Genomic DNA, 22,180 nt, shown 5'->3' with positions numbered 1-22,180 from the left:
CCCTGGGTATATGACTTACCACTTTACAAGGGACTTATAAGCAAATTACAAATGCTAGTTGTGGATACACCAATGTTACCATGTCTATGGGAGAAACACATGCACTTTAGCACTGGTCAGCAGTGGGAAAGTGCACAGAGTCCTAAGGCCAACAAGAAGATAGAGCAAAAACAGGAGGTAAAAGGCACGTCTGGGAGAAGACCACCCTAAGGCTGTCATGTAGAAAAGGAAGCTTAGAGGCAAGGATCTGCATGGAAAAGCCCTTCTTCCAGAAAGATTTGCCTGCGCTTTATGAAAGACCCATTTTCCTAACTCATGCTGCAACATTCTGTAGCACACAAAGAAAGAGCAAAACGCCTTAAAGGATTGTTTATGTACAGGAAGGTGCCTCTTCCTGCACAGAAACAATCCTGCCTGCAATGCAGGCACCCTTGTACCATGGTGCAAGGGTTGTCTGTGTTGGCGCTAGGTAGTCAAAAGTGCACCAGGGCAAGGAGAGTGCATGAATGTTCCATATATTGATCGATATGGCACATTCCTGCTCTCTCCCTTTCACACAGTGCAGTACAGTGTGATGTCTTGCTGCGTTGCGTTGCATGAAACAATGATAACTATGATCCCAAGAGACAAGTTTAAGATGCTATATTATACATACTAATGGTGTATGCATAGTTAGGCAACACCCCTCTCCATTTATATCCTTTTGTGCCTACTTCTTAAAGGCCTATTAATTCTTACCCTTTTGAAGAGTGTCATGGCTGAGCTGTGGTTAGTAAAAATGGTTTCCTCCTGCATACAATTCAATTTCCACAGATGCTGTATCTCAGAATGTGTTTGCTTAGCAGATAGTGCTACTTTAACTACATAGTACTGCCCTTGACTCTTTTTGAACAGCCAGGGTGAAATCCAAAAGCAGTCTTCACGTCTTACATCCACTTTATCATCACTGCCAGATCTGCAAGGATTGACTGTGTTTCTGCTCCCTGTCAGCCATGTTGCTTGCAGGGAGGTGATCTCGTGTTCTGTTGGCAGTTCCTGAGGTAGCTGTAAAATGCATCCTGCTTCCACTTCGAGGGTCTAGTTTTATTATCACGTAGTGCTATTGGGACCATTCTCTCAATAGCAAAACGTGACCCCTGAACATTTTAATAAAGTCTTTACTTGGCTAATTCGTTTCTGTACCGAGTCCCTTAGGTTAATATTTGTTTTTGGTTAATTTGTTCAAAACCTGCTGTTTTTACGTCCTGCCATGGCCCAGTCAATATCTAGATTTATAGTGATGACCTCAGATCCTGTACATTGTGCCAGAGGATTAACGCATCCCTCATAAACAATATACTTGCCCAATATGCCACAGTGAGCTATTCTTGGAACTGCAAAGGCACCACTATTTTTCAAACGGTAACAGACCACCTATTTGCTGAGAACACATCAAAGCGTATCAGTGAAAGACAAGACTAATCGGTAAGAGGTGAGAAAATGGGTGTGATTTTAGCTGTCTGAATTTAATCCTCAAGACAAGGAAATGTCAAATATAATACTGTAATGAAAGGCTCTTCAAGTATGTGCTGCTCCTCATACCAACGTCTGCCAAAAACACCCAAGAATGTCATGAAACAAAACAATACATAAATAACATCATCATCGTTATCCATCTCTATTGAACACATCAGACAAAGCACCAAGAAAAAGCCTATATAAATCTGTTGACAGTACTGGAGTAGCTTTTCTTATGAACTTAAGGTCATGTGCATTATGAAATCAGTCATTTTCAGTTTGACACTTTCCTGGGATATATATCAATGCGTGGTGTCTTACTTGTGCCTCTAAGAGACTGTCCGTTGGGAGTAAACATAACATTACAAGCTGATAACTCGGCGAGACCAGCTGGCCAAGTGTCTGGTCAGTCAGACGCCGTGTCAGCACTCCTGATCCGTGGACTGCCTGCAGTGTTTGGGCGAAATCAGTTATGTTCGACCAGTACATCTAGAAAACTGTAAGGGCCTGGGCAAAGCCTGTTGCCTGTTAGTTTCACATATGACTCTCCTATATCAAAATCATCTGTGGAAGGTAAGTAGTTAAAGAGGACTAAAAAACAATGGTACACGGTTACATGACTCACCATTTCTACAGTTTGTTCTGCATCCCTTCCTGTGTCACACAAGGGCGGCTCAAAAGCTGTAAAATGTGGGCGAACAACAAGCATCCCAAAGTTGTTCAATATGTGCCAACCAGTGGGATCCCAACGGTGAAAATTAGATAGCAGGATAGACAACCCAAAGATATTGAGGTGCATGTTTATGGAGTATGTCGGTCACTGTTGCGCCACGCAAAGGGACACAAGGATGACATAAATCCTAATCAGATTTATCAAGCCATGCAAGGCCACCTTGCTTGGCTCTGCAAGGCCACCTTGCGTGGCTCTGCAAGGCTTGATAAATCTTGAGTAACGCAACACAGCACACATCTCAGTGGTCCCCTCCTCTAACCCCTGGGAGGTGTTACATGGGTGGAGCAAGGGTGTTCCCACACATCAAACCATAGATTTTGGTGCATCCCCAGGCTTACCAACACTGGTAAACCTGGGAATGCATCAAATTGCTACACCTCCCAGGGGAGGCACAGCGATGAGAAATATCTTCATTTCTCCTTGTTGTTTCTTTTTTGAATGCAGCACACCAAGAAAGAGGAAAATGCCTCTGAGGATTGTTTTTGTGCAGGAAGGTGTCTCTTCCTGCAGAAAGAAATCCTGCCAACAATGCAGGCACTGCTGCATCATGGCGCAAAAGTGCCTGAATTGGTGCTAGGCTGCCAAAAGGGCGAGGGTGCAAGGTAAATACAGTGCATTCCTGCCCTTTCCCTTTCATGCAGTGCAGTAAGGTGATGTACTGCACTGCATGAAATATTAATAAATGTGCCCCTGAATGTGCGCTATGCGTAGGCACCAAAATGTCACATGTGTGATAACTATAGTCAGGCCTTTCCTGTGCCAACTGTAAGCTGCCATTTCTTCAGTTAATTTTAGCACCAAATGTATGCAGCTCGGTTTTATGTATTAAAAGCAGCCTTATTGTACTTATACCTACAAAAAATATAATTCACTAAAATGTAAATCAAATAACAACTTTGGTAATGGTATTCACAAATAATCACAGAAACCATGCCCAATTTATGTCCCCGCTTGAGATGCTCTCAGCAAATCAAATGACCTGCCACTGCAAAGGGGAAAAGCAGTGGCATAGACAGTGTGTCATGGTATGGGTCCTAGTGCAAGGAAGTAAAAGGACTCCCTGGTTGCTGTTTGAACTGTGAAATACAGTAATAATACGGGTACATTCTCAGTGTCAGACTGGCCGATATGGCAATCAGGAAGTGGATGATGGGTTGGTCTGATAGGTCACTGTGTGGCTGATTTTGGCTATACGCGGGCTTGTTTTTTGGTCCAGTGGACCTTTTTTTTACTGTTGATTTCCTTGATATTGCCCCAAGCATTGCCTGCACCAAGCACAAATATATGCTGTCTCCAATACTTTGCAAAATACCTACCTATAGAGTGTATCTCTACAAGTTCACAATTGCCCTGATTTATGTATGTGGCCCACTTTATAAGCTATTTGTTTCACCAAAGGGGGACACTTTTATTCTGTTGTCTGGCCCTTCTTAGGCTGTGGCGCTTTGAATTGGCTCGCTTATGTCAATTGTTTTACTTTCCATTTTCAATTTATGTGGCAAGAAAAGTCCAGTTAGGAATTTACAACGCCAACAGCTCTAACTTGAGCAAACGCGAGCCCCATTGCATTGCAAATGCTTGTTTTCTTTCTCAGTCGGACCCAGGTACCTCTAGGGAAAAACCTTCAGTTCTGCATATGCAACAAACACTGTCATGTGACACACAGACAGCTTGCAAACGAGGGCATCTTTACAGTTGCTCATGCTGACACTCTTAGCATTCCCCACAAACGCTGTCAGTGTTCAGCTTTTGCTTTTAATGTGAGCCTGCTCCTATGCTAGAGCTTTTATGGCCGGTAGTCATTCAGCCCAGAAACTAAGGTGTATACTGAAAAGACACGCCAATGTCTTTTATCCGTAAAATCAAGTAGTTTTATTACAGATCAAAGTTACACAACCAACCCTGGCAGGTTCTCTTTCCAACTGCCCTCCTCCGAGTTCCCAACATTCCAACACTCCTCATATCATTACTAGGCAATAGCTGTCACCACATTCTATCTACACCCCAACACATCTCCCCCCTCTACACAGAACAAACTCAAACAAAATACTTAGTCACATACATATGTACTATATCAATTAAAATGATATAACATATCCTAGAAAAGGAAAAATACAAAATAACATACAACTTATCTAACACTACCTATTATATATTTTCCTTATATACATTTTCTTTATATGAGAAGCCTTCCCACATTCCTCGATGCAGATGACACCTCATGTTATATAGTCCTTCATATACTCAGGTCTCTTTACTGATCTCCTTTCCCTACAAACCTCCTTACTCACCTCTCCATCCTTGTTGTTATCCCTCATAACTTCCCACTTCCGCAATTCTACTTCATTACATTTCACTACACTGTTCAGATTCCACCTTTTTCCATTTCCAGTTCCACACTATACTCATTCACCTTCACCACTCGTTTAGGCATAGACCACTTGGACAAACCATTTTTGGTTTTATCCCACATCCTAGTCCTCACCCAATCGCCAACTTTCAAATAACCTTTCTTCCAACTGTCCCTGTTTCTCTCATCATACATCTCCTGCTTTCCACTCACACGCCTCAACAAATCTTCTTCATCCACCTTACCCTTTCCAGCTCTACCCATCCACCCCGGCACAGCTTTGGAACAAGGCTTTCTACCCTTCAACAATACAAATGGGGTTTCCAACGTGAGGGGATGCGGAGTGGTGCGATAATTCCACAGAAGATTATTTATTTCCTTCCTCCAATATAGACCATTTTGTACAGACAACTGTATGTTCTCACTCAGTACTGTGTTGAATCTCTCTACCAATCCATTCTCCCTGGGATGTGCTATGGCCGTTCTAATATGTCTAACGCCACACTTTTCCACAAAATCACTAAACTCACCAGATGTAAATTGTGGACCGTGGTCTGTCACAACCGCCTCTGGATAACCCTCTCTTCTCCAGACCTCTTCACAAAATTCAATTATCACATTTGACCTTACATCTTTCACTACGCTTACCTCAGGCCACTTGGAATGATAATCTACCATCACCACAGCAAACACTTTGCCATCCGTGTCCAACGCAAAAGGACCACATATGTCCATACCTACTTTCTGCCAGGGCTTATCCAGGAATGGGAATGGAACAACTGGGGTCCTTCCCCCAACATGGGACTTATCGCTGCACGCACAATTCACACAATTTCTTACAAACCTTTCCACATCTCGGTCCTTTCCTGGCCACCAAAAATCCTCCCTCACCTTTCTTTTCATTACCGACATACCTCCATGTCCTTCATGCAATACCTCCAGTAATCTTTCCCTCAATTTGTGTGGATCAATTAACCTGTCACCTCTCCTTAGCAACCCGTCTTGATCCGATAATTCTGACCACACACTCTTGAAATTTGCTACCACGTTCGTAGCACCTCCCAACTTAGACCAATGTTTCCCCAAATTCTTTCTCAGCATTTGCAACCCCACATCCTCATTCACTGACTCACGCCAAACCTCTTCACTGATAGCATCAGTCCCCGAATCTTGGATACTCACAACCATCGACTCCTCTTCATCCTCATCCACAGGATTCTCAATCGTCAATCTGGATAAACAATCTGCGTTCACATTTTTTACACCCGGCAAGTATCTCATCACAAAATCATATTCTTGTAGACTATACATCCATCTTGCTATTCTGGAAGATGCTCGACTGGCACCCTTTGTGGTAAATACCTCAATTAAAGGTTTATGGTCCGTTCTCAGTTCGAACTTTCTTCCCCACACATAGTTCTTGAAATACCTTACCCCCCACCAACAGGCATAGCTTCTTTCTCGATAGCAGAGTACGTTACCTCCGCCCCTTCAATGTCCTAGACACAAACGCTATCACATGTTCTTTCCCTTTGTGTGGTTGCATCAATACTGCCCCCAGACCATACATACTCACATCAGTAGATACAATGGTATGATCACTTGCCACAAAAGGTTTCAACTCCACTGCATTGATTATACTTTTCCTCAAAGCAGAATATGCTTGTTGACATTCCTTAGACCACTCAACTTTTTTTTTTTTTTCATTATGGAGTGCAACGGTTGGGCAATGTCAGCAAAGTTCTTCACAAATTTTGCATAGTATTCTGCTAAACCCAAAAACGATCTTAGTTGATCTTTGTCTGTAAGATTCAGTGCTTTTTCAATCGCCTCTAATAATTTTGTCGTTGGTTTTATACCTTCTCCCGACACCGTATGACCCAGATACTCAACACATTTGCATTCAAATTTACATTTCCTCATTTCCACAGTCAGCCTGCATTCTCCAAAATCGAACATACTTTCCTCAAAACCTTATCACGTTCTTCCACATTTTTTGCTCACACCACCAATCTTGGAAAAGCTTTACATTTTCAATTTCCCCTAGTAGATTTTGCATAACTCTCTGGAAAACCGCCAAGGCTGATGCCAATCCAAATGGCATGCGTATAAATCTGAACACCCCTCCGGTGTTATGAAGGACGTTAAATGTTTTGAATCTGGATGCAGCATGACTTGGTGGTATGCATTGGATAAGTCTAGAGTAGAAAATACCTCGCCGTTCCGAACACTAGATAACAATTCATTTATGTTTGGTATCGGGTGCCTATCTATCCAGATGTTTTCGTTCAGATCCCTCAAATCCACACACATGTGGATTTTACCATTCGGTTTCCTCTCCAAAACTACTGGACTTAACCATTCCTAGGATTCGACTTCCTCTATCACCCCCATTTCTAGCAACCTTTTTAACTCGATTCTCAAGGCTTCTTTTAGCACAACAGGAATGCCCCTCACTTTATGTACCTTTGGAATGGCTCCTTCTTTCAGCACAATTTTATGTTGGAACTTCTTCAGACATCCCAATTTATCACCAAACAATGTTGGAAATTCTAACTTCCATTTCGCCGATTTTTGTTTTTCACCTTCCGGTGTTAACACTTGCTCTTCCGTATTTAGATTCAATACAATTCCCAAAGTTTTTTGCTCACCCCAACCTAGTAAAGATCTTCCACTCTCTACCACATAAATGTCACTGGTGATACCCCTCTGTTTGAACTCCCTTTCTCCTTGGAAATCCAATTATGGGTATTGTGTTCCCTTCATAACCCATCAAGCCAACATTTGACTTAGACAACTGTACCTCCCCAACTCTTATCCACATCTCTCTATCAATTAATGTATACGGGGAACACAAATCCGCCCACATACCAACTGATACTCCATTTAATTTCAGAACACACCTTGGCAGTCTGTACCCATCGTTACCCAGCATTAACACATCACCATTATTCGGTGTACCCTCCGAGGCTACATCTTGCAGCATCAACACCTCTATACTGTATGTTCATTAACCTTGCCATCCCCCAAAGAATTCTCATCACACAGACAGTTTACATTCTTCTTGTCTCCACCTTTCTTTTGATTGCACACTTTGGAAAAGTGTCCTATCCTGTTACATTTGAAACATTTACTATTCTTAGCTGGGCAGTTCATCGAAAATGCAAAATGTTTAGTGCTCCCACACCTGTAACACTTCTTCTTACCATCGGCCTTCCCACTATCTCTTTCACACTTGATCTTATCCACCTCCTGAATGGTTATACCACTTTCATCTTTACTATTTTGTTTTCTTAACTCCTTGATGTACTTAGATGTGGCTTCTATACGCCTTGCTGCCGATAAAGCCTCATCTAATGATGGGTCTCTAAGCAAAAACAACTTTTCTTGAATTTTCATATCCTTGGTATGGCTTATCAGCTGATCTCGTATTATCTCTTCATGCAAATCTTTAAACTTGCATGTGTTGGCTAGAGATCTTGATGCACACACATATTGATCATCCGATTAATTGGTGCTTGGATTCTCGAAAAAAACCTATGACGTTCCACCACAATACTCAATTTCCTGCTATAATGATCTTCTAATGCTGCCATGGTTCTCACATATATGTCATTGTTCTCATCTTCTTCATCCAACCCATCCCCATTGACTTCCAACACTTCATTACTGGGTAGCGCTTTCAACACTTTCCTCCCTTCAACACCTAAATTGTGCTTGAGTAAAGCTAACTTCCTTTTTGCTGTAAAAATAGTCCCACCCAAAGCCTCCAAGTATGTTTCAAATGCTTCACCCCAATCTTCCCAAGGCATACTAGGTTCACCCAGTGTACTCAGAAATACCGGGGGTGGCACTATTGACTGCATTTCTCTCTTTTTTTTTTTTTACCCACACACACACACACCAAAACCCACTATTTTGCTACACCACAACAGCTGTGCCTCCTTCCACCACCTTATTCCCAAATTTTCAATATAGAACAATGTCTTTGTCCATGTCCAATGATGAATGAAGTCCCTGTCCTCATCTAACGATTTGTTTCTCCTCTCACGTTACTGTCCATATAAACTCCACCGTTGACTATTTATTTATTTTTTCTTTATACTACCTAAAATTCGTAGTCACTCACTGTCCAGATGTCAGCTCAATCCATCTATTTCCCATAAGTTTCATATGGCAGGGGACTAACCTCCGACAGCTCCACTTCTCTGAACTCGTTGATTTGTCCATGCCCTCCTCTGATGGACTTAGCTTCCTTCAACGCAACGTTAAGGCACGCAATCGCCTGATGCGAACATTCCAAGCATAGGAACTTGTTGCCCTGGAGACACCAGACGCCTGCGTGCATACACTGACGCACGCGCACACTTCCAGACACGTTCCTGAAAGGGCAAGTGATTGTCTGACGCGCACTTTCAAGTCTTTGGAACTCGTTGCCCCTGGAAATGCCTGACACCAACGTGCGTATACTAATGCACGCGCGGAACGCAATGAATTTAAAATGTGCGAGTGCAGGTGCGAGGTGCCGACAGGCGCCAGCACTACCATGCGACCTTCTCAACTGTCTTACCTTAAGGTAAACACGTTGTATTTACCCACAAACATGCAAGTTTTGCCGTCGGCACTCTTCTATATATGATTAGCCGACCTGCCTTTCCTCTTGTTCACAAGTTCCGTTACGTTCCTCTCCCAAATCCAGGTTACGTCCTCCTTATCGGCACCTCCCAAGATGACCAAGTCTCCTTTTCTCCCGATCACGTCTGGGCTCCTGTTAGTTTTGTTTCTTCCTTTTTTACAGTGACCTCCAAAGTGTATTGCCGGTCCACATCAATCACACACATTCTAGCTGGACCTTCTCCTCCACCACGATACTTTGGTGACAATCCTCTACACTTGCCAGGGTTGGCTCACTGGTCTGATCCCATCTTCGTCGCCACTGAAAAGACACGCTGACGTCTTTTATCTGTAAAATCAAGTAGTTTTATTCCAGATCAAAGTTACACAACCAACCCTGGCTGGTTCTACTTCCAGCTGCCCTCCTCCGAGTTCCCAACATTCCAACACGCCTCATATTGTTACTAGGCAATAGCTGTCACCACATTCTATCTACAACCCAACATATACAGCACAACGAGGAGCAACGTCATTCTGATTCAAAAAGGAGGCTAGTTAAACATAATCCAAGCATTTAGAAGGCGACCAAAGCAAGGGAGGCAAAATCTTCATGTAAATTGGTTCCGCATCTCCGAGTTATTAACGGGGAATTTACACCAAAACCTGATGTCTGCTTAATCTCTCTTGCTTTTTCCTCACTTTTGTCTCTCACAGAAATAGCCTGAAAATATATTGTCCTTCTGTTTGGTCCTGTAAATTTACACAGTAGGAGATTATGAGCCTGATTATGATCTTGGGATGGGATACTCTGTCACAAACGTGACAGATATCCCGCACGTCGTATTGCAGGTTCCATATAATAAAAAAGAACTTGTAATTCTGTGGACAAGATATCTGTCATGTTTGTGACGGAATATCTCCCAAAATCGTAATCAGGCCTTGTACTTGTTGCTATTTTATATTCAATATTCCTGGGTGCATTTATGCCTCCATAGCAAACGATTGTACACCAAGGAAACACAGAGATGCATGAAAGTCTGCATTTCGAAATGGTACAGAAACTGATATGACAATCACTGGATTGACATTTTAAATGACCTAGTATTTCTCTTTCACATGTTTGTCTGACTTGTGATGCCAATAAAGTGCCTAGAAGGCAAAGGTTTTGAAATAGTACCTAAAATGAAATGTCAGTTACTGACAAGGCTGACATTTTAAGTAAGCTTGGTCGTCTTTATGTGACTTCTGGAGGTAATAAAGTTCTTCTGATTTCTCTCTCCTTCTTGAATGTAACTTTGTTTCAGTTCAACCTCCTGTTCATTCTTGTATCCTCAATGCTCCCCGAACCTCAATCTACTTCTTCTCATGTGTGAAACCAGTTCAACAAGGAACCCTGCAAATAACCACTCTTGCAGCTGCAAAGTGCTTGTTTATTTATTGGGAAGTATGCATAGCTCAGCACTCACCCAAACAAGGGGCCTCATTACGGGTTTGGCGTCCATGGAACGCCATGGCAGCAGTGGTGGTCCGACTGCCACCAGGTTGGCTGGCGGACCATTGTATTATGAGTCATGCTGGGCTATGGAGCAAAGACCGCAACGGTTCTGCCGGCAACGCCAGGCAGCACAGACCACCACGGCCACGAGGCAGCACAAATAGGCTTGTGGAGCCTGTGTTGTGGCCAGACCAATTACGATGTTGCACACCGCCAATGTGACCATGGCAGGCCAACCACCACATCTCAGAAGGCAGAATAGGACAGTATAAAGGGATACACTCATTTCCAGGCAGTCTCACTCATCTGATGCCGCCATAAAGCCCATCTCACATGTCCTGCTGCTTCTGATGGTCCTCAAAGATGCAGGAAACCAACGGCTTAGTGAATGTCACTGACCCTAATACACACCTACTCATATCAGAACGCTTAATAACAGATACTAGCACCGTCCTACACATCATAAGGGGGGCACACCACAGGCACCAAGTACATGTCACATCCTGTACACAGTCTGAAACACACATCAAGAAGGACACATTCACAGTCACAATATGCCCCTTTTGGACAGCTGAATCACACTGCACAGCAACACCACACAAAAACACACACCCACACATCTCGGCAACAGGGACGGTGGCATCAACACAACATTCACCCACACATCACCAACTACACACAAACATCACATATACAAAAATAACTCACACACTCACATAACACACAGGCCATGAACTCTTGTCACATACAACACAAAAATGTTTCAATGTGTCATGGAACACAAACAACTCCTCCATGAAACAGCCCTATAATGGAGACACATATCACAGCTCAATGGAAACACAATGGCATGCACAGTATACAGAGAGACAAATAGACAAAGATCACCATGCATACAATACTTGCACAGTTGGGATGGGGGCACCAGGAACACTCAGGGAAAGAGGATGCATGGGACACATATCACCTTGCTACTGCCCATAAAAGAACATTTCACAGAACAAGGCCCTACATGTGTCTCAAGGATAAACAGTACTGGACACAAATGACATGCCCGTCTGCACAATGTGGAAGAGAAAACCAGCAAGCACAACAATTCCAACTGCATGGGACATACATCTTCAGGAACTAGCTGCAATGGCCACAGACATAAATGGGCACATGCACAGTCAAATGCAAACAAAGCTAGCACAACTGAATACATCTCATGGCTGCACTCACAAAAATCAAACTGACACACATCAGATTAATACATAAGCCATATCAGGGGACAAGTCTGACTCCATACATGTTCACATTGGAAAACACAAGATGAAACACTCAGCATAACTGACACCACACAATCCCATGACACCACCACTGCATGAACACCCACATATCTATACACTCATCATATACCGTTCTCTTGGGGGACACCAGCGCTGCCCACAAGGTCACATATTGCAAGCAACACAAAATGGAGCCGCAAGCAGGCTCAAACACACAAAACTGTAGCCACACAACACAAGTCACTCGGGAACAACAGTAAGGTATAAAAGGAATTGCAGGACAAATGTATACCAAAAATTCAACTGTTTGGGTTTATTAACCAGAAAAAAATATTAAAGTTCAAAGGCCATTAGCCAGTCTATATTCAAGTCCAATAATAGAACAGTGTTGTGCCTAAACCTAACTCCCAACTGCCATGTAACTTCAACAGGAAGGGGCATCAAGGGGGCAGACAGGCACCTCAGGGATTATCCAGGTTCAGATATGGGAGGGGGGGGTTTGGCTTGGGCTTGGGAGGGGTGGTCACCTTCTTCGGAAGGGTAGGCTTCTTCTTGGGGGGGAGAGGTATGAGTGCCTGCAGGGGGGCAAGGGAGGCCTTGAAGGTGGAATGGATGGTCTTGGAGGTGGGTGGGGGCTTCAGGTTTGGTGCGGGGAGGAGAGAACAGGGCAAAGTTCAAGGTCTACCAAAAAAAGTCTCTTAGGGACATGGGGCTGGTCATCAGAAGGGGGCCTGGAAGTTGAGGGAGGGGCCATAGGCTGTGTCAGAATGGATGTAGTGGGTGTGTGCTCATGTAAAGTATGCTTGTGCTTGGTGGATGTCTGTTGGGTGGGTGAGTGTGGGCATGTGTGTGTCTTGTGGGGTTGGGAGATGGAAGTGCTGGGGGACGCAGTGGTGGGTGGGTGTGTGGCTGCTGGAGTGGGGGCTGCGTGGTATGGTGGATGTTGTGGATGTCTGTGTGTCTGCAGTTGTGGTGTCTGCAGGTGTAGTGCTTGTGGTGGATGTCTGTAGGTCTGCTGAGGTAGTGTCTGAGGGTTTGATGGGTGTAGTGGGTGTGTCAATGACTGTTGGTGTGGTGTCTTTGGGTATGCTGGATGTGGTGGGTGTGTTGCTGGGGGTGGTGAGGGTGTCAAGGGAAGTTGTGACTGTTGCTGTGTCTGTAAGTAGATGTTGTTTGTGTGTGTGCCGGTGTGTTTTCTGCTGCTTGTGTTTGTGTGCGCTCCTCTTGGATGTTGAGCTGTATGTCTGCAGAACGACACGTGTGCTTTGGGCAGGTAGGGAAAGGAGGGATTTGGAGAGGGAAGCAGGAGGTGGAGGAGGATGGAATGTGGGGGGTGACTGGGTGCCATCAGTGAGGTGGCTAGAGCCTGAAAAGATCCCTGTAGGCCAGCCATTGCACCATGAATGCCATCCAGGAATGCGTTGGTTTGCTGAAGTTCTGTTGCCAATCCCTGGATGCAGGGCCACAATGGTTGTCTGACCCACAGAGATACTTCTCAGGAGGTTAATACCCTCCACACTTAGGGCAGCAGGAGTCACAGGGGCTAGGGTGGAGGTGCCTGCAGCAAAGGAGATGCCCACCCACTTGAGTAAGCAGCCACGGCCAACTGTATGGGAACAGGGAGGGTGGCGATAGAACAGGGGTGGAGGATAGTACAGGGGATGTCCTGATGGGTCCACCACCACTACAAAGTGGACACTGGAGGAGGAATCCGATGATGACGATGTTCTGGTGTCCCCCGTGGCACCTCCGGGCCACTGGGTCCCTCTGTCCCTCTGTGTTGTTGGTGTCTTGACCTGAGGTCCCATGGCCAGAGGCCTTCCCAGTTGGCTCGGCCCCATCTCCATCACTTGCCTGTACTGATGCTACTAAGGCAAAGAGGAATAGGGTCATCACATGTCCATGAACACACTTCAGCAACAGCTATGATTAGCAAATATGATCATGGTGTCAAAAAGGCCCCAGGAACAAACGCCACCTAAGAGGATCATACTTGTACCATACATATGCATGCATGCCATCTGAACTGCCAAAGTTGCCCACAGGTAAAACAGGATCTCACAATGCTACAATTTCATGGCTGAAGTTGTACAGTCACCATGACCAGTCAAACATTTGGAGACAACATCACCCACAAAGCATTGCCTCATGGATCATACCTCAGTCACCTGTTGGCATACAATTGTAGGACAATGCAAAGTCCACACCACACAAGGCAATGCACACATCCATTTGTCACATACATCATGACCCTACAATATGAAATGATGGTCCAAACTTCATACATGTTGATGGCAAAAGTACAATAGCCTGGAGAAGGTGACATGGAAATACCCATGTCACACTGGGAAACCATCTACATTTTACACCTCACCAAGTGAAGAGACACAAGGAGGTAGTATCAATGTTGTACAGAAAGGTCTCAAATGTGGCATGGAAATGAACACTGCATACATCATGTCCAATATGTCATGGAAAGATCTCCCCCCAAAAAACAAACAATGAATCAGAAAGTCCCCAGGTCATAACCACAAATGTCTGACACCACTTACAATTACATACTCTGAGTGATTCAGTAGAAGCCATCAGTCCTTTGCATCTTGGAGAGACACAGAAGTAGCAAGAACTTCTAGGAGGCACATAAGATGTTGCCCAATGGGAAGCTACATCACCATCCCCATCATGGCCATTCAAATCCAGATGTCTGTTTGTGGAAGTATGCTTGTACCCAAACACATGTGTCTAGAACATAACTGCAAGTCACTCCATGATGCATGCAATCAGCCAGGGCACATACCTTATCCTTTGCACATGTGCAGTGCATTTTTTCACATGATGCCACATCAAGCTCAAAGATATTCACATTGTGGCTCTGAATTCTAGGCTTGCCTGTCATGTCCCTCATTGCTACTGCAGTAGCACATGCCAAATAACATGCTATGACGCATGAGGGAATGTGTCAGCCAATGAACAGTGGTGACACACTCCTGTAAAACTGGGGTGGCATGGTGAGCAAAAGAACAATGGATTAAACCCAGATCTGTGACTGGTTTCCTTTGTTCAGCACTCTGTCCATCATCCTTTTGTGTTGCTAAAGTTGCCCTAAGTGGGAAGGGTATACCCAGACGTGGGTCCCGTGCTCACTGTGCCACTGGATTCAAGCAAGCCTGGCTGATAAAGGGTGATACCCTGAAACTGGTCCCAGGATGCTTGTTTCCGGTCAAGAGAGGATCTGGCCTAGCAGTTCGGGCCGGACTGTTCCCATGAGGAACTGGGTCAAGACTGATTTGCCTATGGCTGGGTCCAAACTGGGACGGCATGGTGAGCAAAAGAACAATGGATTAAACCCAGATCTGTGACTGGGGGTGAGTGTTTTCATTGTTCAGCACTCCGTCCATCATCCTTTTCTATTGCTAAAGTTGCCCTAAGTGGGAAGGCTATGCCTAGATGTGGGTCCCGTGCTCACTGTGCCACTGGATTCAAGCTAGCCTGGCTGATGAAGGGTGATGCCCTGAAACTGGTCCTAGGATGCTTGTTTCCGGTCTAGGTAGGACCTGGTCTAGCAGTACGGGCTGGACTATTCCCATGAGGAAATGAGTCAAAATTGATTTGCATATGGCTGGGTTCAAACTGGAGTGGCATGGTGAGCAAAAGAACAATGGATTAAACCCAGATCTGTGACTGGGGGAGAGTGTTTGCATTGTTTAGCACTATGTACATCGTTCTTTTGTGTTGCTACACTTCTGTATATGGCACAACTTGAAATGTAAATTCATTGAAATGTACTATTCCACAAACAAGTTGACATGCACAGATAGGTGAGGGAATACAGACATCATCCCATCAACGTAGGTAGATCATCCATGAAACTTCAGCTTGCAAATGTTTCCTAAAGAGGAAGGGACACATGTTGACATGTGGGGACAAGGAATGTTGACAACAGTGATGGCACATAACTTATGTCAAAAGATATTTCCCACTTACCAAGGGAAAGTAGTGATCAGTCTGCAGTGAGGCACCAGCAACCATCATACACTGAGAAAAAAAGCTTATGGGTGGCAGATGACAACCTACACATTTACACAGACACATGGCTGAGGACAGTGATCCAACACCTACTTACCTGTGGACTGGAACACTGATGAGTAGTGTTCTGTTACTTAGAAATTACACACACTACAACAACAATCAGTACTTGATTGATCAATGCACACAGCCATATGTGGTCTTTTCACAGCAAGTGGTGTGAGGATTCCACCAATATTTTTTCCTAGCTCGATACTCCAGTAGGCAAGGCACAGCAGTATAAAATACATGACATGTCAACACAAATAATCTCTCCTTCACTGTGTGACACATGGCTCATCCATAATAGTCAGAGGGAGCAGTCAGACCCTCACTCAATCACTTGGCAATGGAACCTACAAGAATATGCTCTGTACTCACCCCCTTGTGGCTGCTGTGCTGCCCTCAAATGTCCCTCAAGCTCCAGATGGGCCACCACCAGAATGTGAGCCCTCAGGGGGTCATGGTCCAATGGGCTCCCACTCCACGTTGGGAGGACAGTCCCAGCTGGGCCTCTGCGATCTTCCGGGCCCAACGTCTCAGGTCTTCCCATCTCTTTTGGCAGTGTGCGTTCCGCTGGCTGTGGACTCCCGAGGTCCGCACCTTTTTGGCGATTGCTCGCCATATCCCTTTCATTTGTTGGGCTTTGATCTGCATAGATGTAAAAGACAAATAAAGAGATCATGAACACAAGCATCATCACAAATGGTTCAGTCACATACATGTCAGTTATATCAAGATATAACTTTCCCACATTGTTAACACTCCCCAATTGTGACACATACAAGCCAATAGGTACATGGACATGACTCCAGGCATACATTTCCATATCTGCAGATCAACCCAATACCCTTCTCATGCCCTACAATGAATAGGCAGGCTTACTAACATCGTGTGGTATGTGCCCTAGCAACTTGAATGAGATGTGAGCCACTATGAGACATGTCACACCTCTATGGCTACTACAAGGTAGACTCCTTAGACATGAATGGACCAGTACATTCACACTCTGGATGGTGACTCTTTGCATACAGTCCCTACAGGCTAATGTCAGAGTACAAACTCAAAAATCACAAATGGGTAACAATGAAAGGACTGGCATGCGAGAGAAGAAAGTGTTTACCCTGTCCATGTGTGGACATTTGCAATAAACAATGCAGACTCATACCACTTCAGAGGGGGGCAGCTCTGTGGTATCTACCTGTACCACAGAACACACTTTCAGACATTTGTGTCTATCCTACAGAAATGGCATCCAAAAAACATAGCCATGCATTGACCAGTTTCAGATGTCAGTGGATGGCTGTAATGTCATCTCACCTAGTTATGAGCATCCAACACAAGGTGGATCATAGAACACAACGAACACACACACACCACATTGTGACTGAAGTCAACGTGGGGCACTGGCCACCAATACATGCTCATTGAGTCTTCCATTGATGACACACAGACCGCACCTACAGGCACATGAGTACTCATTCTGCCACTCATGGGCACATTCCAGCCCATGAGGAGGGCAAGGATGGTTAAGTACAGAGAAGACTGTGCACATGTGACACTTCCTGGCTCCAAAGGTGCACCATAGAGCTGTCCATACAGGGTTAGGACCTAAGTCATTTGCTTCTCCAACTCCTCTGGTGAGAAGACAGGGGCCCTATCACCTACTGCATGTGGTATGCTTGCTCCCAGATGTGGTACACATCATCTCGGTAGAGGAGGACTTGCTGGCAGCAGTATTTGGAGTCAAGTGATGGATTTAGCTGAAAATGGCAGTCATATCCCCCATGTACGAGGTCGTCACCACCAGCAGACACAGCCATTTATCCATGATCACCACTGGCAACAATGTTAGCCTATGGCTGTGTCTGCTGCGTTTGCAACCACTTACTGCCATGACGACTTCCGCCAGCGGTCACAGGTGGTTCCTAATGTCCAGTGGAGTAGGTCAGGTAGCCGCCATTTTGGCTGCCTGAAATGCTGGATTGGGTTATTAACACTGTGTCACACATCTGAAATTCTCTTTTTTTTAAAAAAAAATACCTGCTCATCTTGTCTTGTCATGTGGGTCCTACTACTCAAACACCATTGTTGTATGTTGCTGGGCACAGATGCTAAATCACAATGGTCACAGTCTACCCCTGTTAATGGTCATTTTTGTGCTTGGTACATTCAGTCACATTCCAAGGTACATTTGTGATGTACAATTTGGATTTAGGTCCAGTTACATGTTGTATGCACATGTGTGGCAAAGCAAGGGGCTAACATGTGAACCTTGTGTCATTGACAGCTGTGATTTGTACTGTTTGCCATTTCCATTTTTAATGATAGATGTCTTGTCACGTGTTAACCTGGACATGCATCATGTATGTTGCTGTGGACACAATGACTAATATTAGAACTCATATCCTATCATTTTTAGGTACCAAGGAAGAAGAGGACGCGACATCAACTCGTCTACTGTCCCCTGTCAGACCTATGGGCCATGGAAGAAAGACATATTACACTCCTGGATTGTCTGAATCGGCAAAAAAGAGTGGATCTATGCTGTCAATTGGAGCCATATGTGATACCAGCTATTAGTCATACAAACAGCATACCACCCATTGTACGAGTCATGTCAGTGTTGCACTTCCTAGCCACAGGGTCCTTCCAACATACAGCGGCCCAAACTGGTGGTATGTTCCAACCTACGTTCAGTCAGGTGTTGAGGGATGTCCTCTTAGCAATGTTGAAAAACCTGGAGAGCTACATCCAGTTTCCCCAAAGTGAGGATTTAGCCCACGTGTAGGCTGATTTTTATGGTTTTGTATGCATACCACATGTTGTGGGGGCTACTGATGGTACACATTTTGGCTTGATTGCACCGCATGCCAATGAACAAGTATACCGTAACCAAAAGAATTTCCATTCCATCAAAGTCCAAATTGTATGTTTGGCAGACCTCTACATCTCACATGTCTGATCCTGTTTCCAGGGTTCAATCCATGAAGCCTTCATTATGAGAAAAATCACAATCCACCAGCTGATGTCACAACTGTACCCAGACAGGGCCTGGCTGGTTGGTAAGTAGCAGCTGTACTGTTTGTGTATGTGTGTGTGCAATGTCTGATGAGGATTTACTGATAAGAGGGGCTCATTGTTATATATATGTCCATTCCTTGACAGGAGACTCAGCATATCCAAACAGTCCTTGGTTGTTGATGCCACTTAGGAATCCAGCTACATCAGAGGAAGTATGCTTCAATGAGACCCATGTAAAAACAAGGCGGGTAGTGCAGTGGGCTCCTGAAAGCCAGATTTAGGTGCCTAGACTGGACTGGTAGAGCCCTGCTCTACTCACCTAGGAAAGTGTGTAAGATCATTGTGGCCTGCTGCATGCTCCACAACATTGCCCTGCGGAGGAACATCCCACACAACCCAGAGGAGGGGGAGCCTCCAGTGCCACGGTGTGAGCCTCCTGAAATGCCAAGCGAGGATGACAGTGGTGAAGAGGAAGGAACGTACTTGTGGCAGGATTTCATCAATAACTACTTTTCTTGTGTGTAACTGTGTCATGTGATGTAATGCCAGTCACTGCGTGTAGGATTGTAGCTGTCAGAATGTGTGGAGTTCAGTGTCTTGCCATTACACTGGAGAGCTGATGTTCAGCAATATTGAGCCAATGAGTGCTTGAAGAGTTAGCCTATGACATATCCCCACCTCGATGATGTTGATTTGTTTGTGCCAGTCTCATTACATTGTAACTTAATTTCTAGAAGCTTGCTATGGGATTTGCCCAATAGGTATGTTTCAACATTTAGGCTCCATTTTTGTCTTTATGCAGGTTCCTTATCCCTGACATCCTCATGTGAGCATGTCAGAGTTGTAACATTGGCAGGTAGCTGATGCTGTTCTGACATAGGAAGTGGACATGGATTGTTCCAGGTAATGTCATACACAGATTTAGGGTGTATGAGACTTGTGCCAAACCAGCTTGGACAGTGTGTGGTTGGAAGGACTGAAGGGCACATTTTACTTGTCTAGTGCGCTATGGTGGACCAATTGCTACATGTGTGTGAACATATGGTCAGGAAATATGTTGTCTGCAAGTGCAAGCCAGGCATTCACTCTTTACATAGGATAGACACTATTCTTGCATGACCTGTATGTAGCCGTAGATGTGTTTTATCATTGCAGGCCACTTTGTCTGTGCCACAACACTGACATATGCCACAACACTGACATCATTCCACCAGATCCATGGTCATTGGATTATGATGGACCCGTGATCAGGGACTGTTGTACTGCCCTCTGTGTGTATCTTGGATTATGCGATGTTGAATTATTTGGTTTTGGTATGTGATAAGGCTCAAGCTGGTGACCAATGTCTGACAAGGCCCTTCCTGTCTACGGTCTGGGGGACTGTACCTCCCTCTATCTACCCTGACCCAATATGAGTAAGCCATTCTTGGCTCTGACAGTCCAAACATATGGACAGCCTATGTGCTGTACGGTGCAATAAAATGTTTGGTGTGACTTGAAACTTGTAGCAATGTGTTTGTTAGAAATGGGGTCTTTGGTTGGCAGTCAGGTTACCCGCTGTCCGAGCAAGGACCCTCACTCTAGTCAGCGTAAAAGAGAATCACCCTCAGCTAACCCCCCCCCTCACCTCCTTGGTAGCTTGGCACGGGCAGCAGGCTTAACTTCAGAGTGCTAGGTGTAAAGTATTTGTACCAACACACACAGTAACTTAATGAAAACTCTACAAAATGACACAACACAGGTTTAGAAAAAAATAAAAATGTTATCTAAACAAAACAAGACCAAAACAACAAAAATCCACAATACACCAGTCAAGTTATCAATTAAAAAGCAAAGAGAGTCTTCATGTAGTTTTAAACTCAACGCTTACGCTGTTAGTGTGAAAATGTCCCTGGGTGCATAAAAAATAACACCGCATGGGCAAGTGTGCATCAAAAAGGGCTTGGGATGTGTCGATATCACTCACAAGCAAGACCTTTCGTTATTTCCTCTTCAGTCAAGTCAGTGTGCGTCATTTCTTCTCCCCGTAGGAGAGCGATGCATCGATTCGAACTGCACTCTCGGGTCCGGGCAGGCCTTGCATCGTTTTAGCATGCCCAGCGATGTTTGCATCGGAAATCCTGGTGCACGATGATCTGAAAACCACTCAGTGCGGGTTGCGATCTCACCTGCCTCAGTCAGCGATGCTGCGCATCATTTTCCAGCCACGGGCATCGATCTTCCATTCGCATTGCAGGAGAGCATCGATTTTTAGCTGCGAAGCCGGAGGGAAGTCGATTTTTCAGCCGTGAAGCCGGCGGTGCGTCGATTTTTCAGCTGCAGATCAGAGTCGCGTCGATCTTCTCCCGGAACGCCGGTTGGTGCGTGGATTTCTCACTCTTGGGTTGCCAACTTCTCCTTTCAGAGTCCCAGGAACTGAATGGGAACCACTTGGCAGAGTTGGAGTCTCAGCAGAGGCTCCAGGTGTTGGCAGAGAGAAGTCTTTGCTCTCCCTGAGACTTCAAACAACAGGAGGCAAGCTCTAAATCAAGCCCTTGGAGAGTTCTTCATAAGAAGGAAGGCAACACAAAGTCCAGTCTTTGTCCTCTAGCACAGGCAGGGCAGCTCTTCTTCCTCAGCTCTTCAGCTCTTCTCCAGGCAGATGTTCCTCTTGGTTTCCAGAAGTATTCTAAAGTCTGTGATTTTGAGGTGCCCTTCTTATACCCATTTTGCCCTTTGAAATAGGCTTACATCAAAGGAAAGTCTCTCTTGTTTGTGAAATCCTGCCTTGCCCAGGCCAGGCCCCAGGCACACACCAGGGGGTTGGAGACAGCATTGTGTGAGGGCAGGCACAGCCCTTTTAGGTGTGAGTGACCACTCCTCCCCTCCCTCCTAGCACAGATGGCCCATCAGGAAATGCAGACTACACCCCAGCTCCCTTTGTGTCACTGTCTAGTGAGAGCTACAACCAGCCCAACTGTCAAACTGACCCAGACAGGGAATCCACAAACAGGCAGAGTCACAGAAATATTTTAAGCAAGAAAATGCTCACTTTCTAAAAGTGGCATTTTCAAACACACAATCTTAAAATCAACTTTACTAAAAGGTGCATTTTTAAATTGAGAGCTTAGAGACCCCAAACTCCACATATCTGT

Source organism: Pleurodeles waltl, chromosome 11, assembly GCF_031143425.1.
Source record: "Pleurodeles waltl isolate 20211129_DDA chromosome 11, aPleWal1.hap1.20221129, whole genome shotgun sequence".
Lineage (NCBI taxonomy): Eukaryota > Metazoa > Chordata > Amphibia > Caudata > Salamandridae > Pleurodeles > Pleurodeles waltl.
This window is presented reverse-complemented; position numbering follows the sequence as displayed.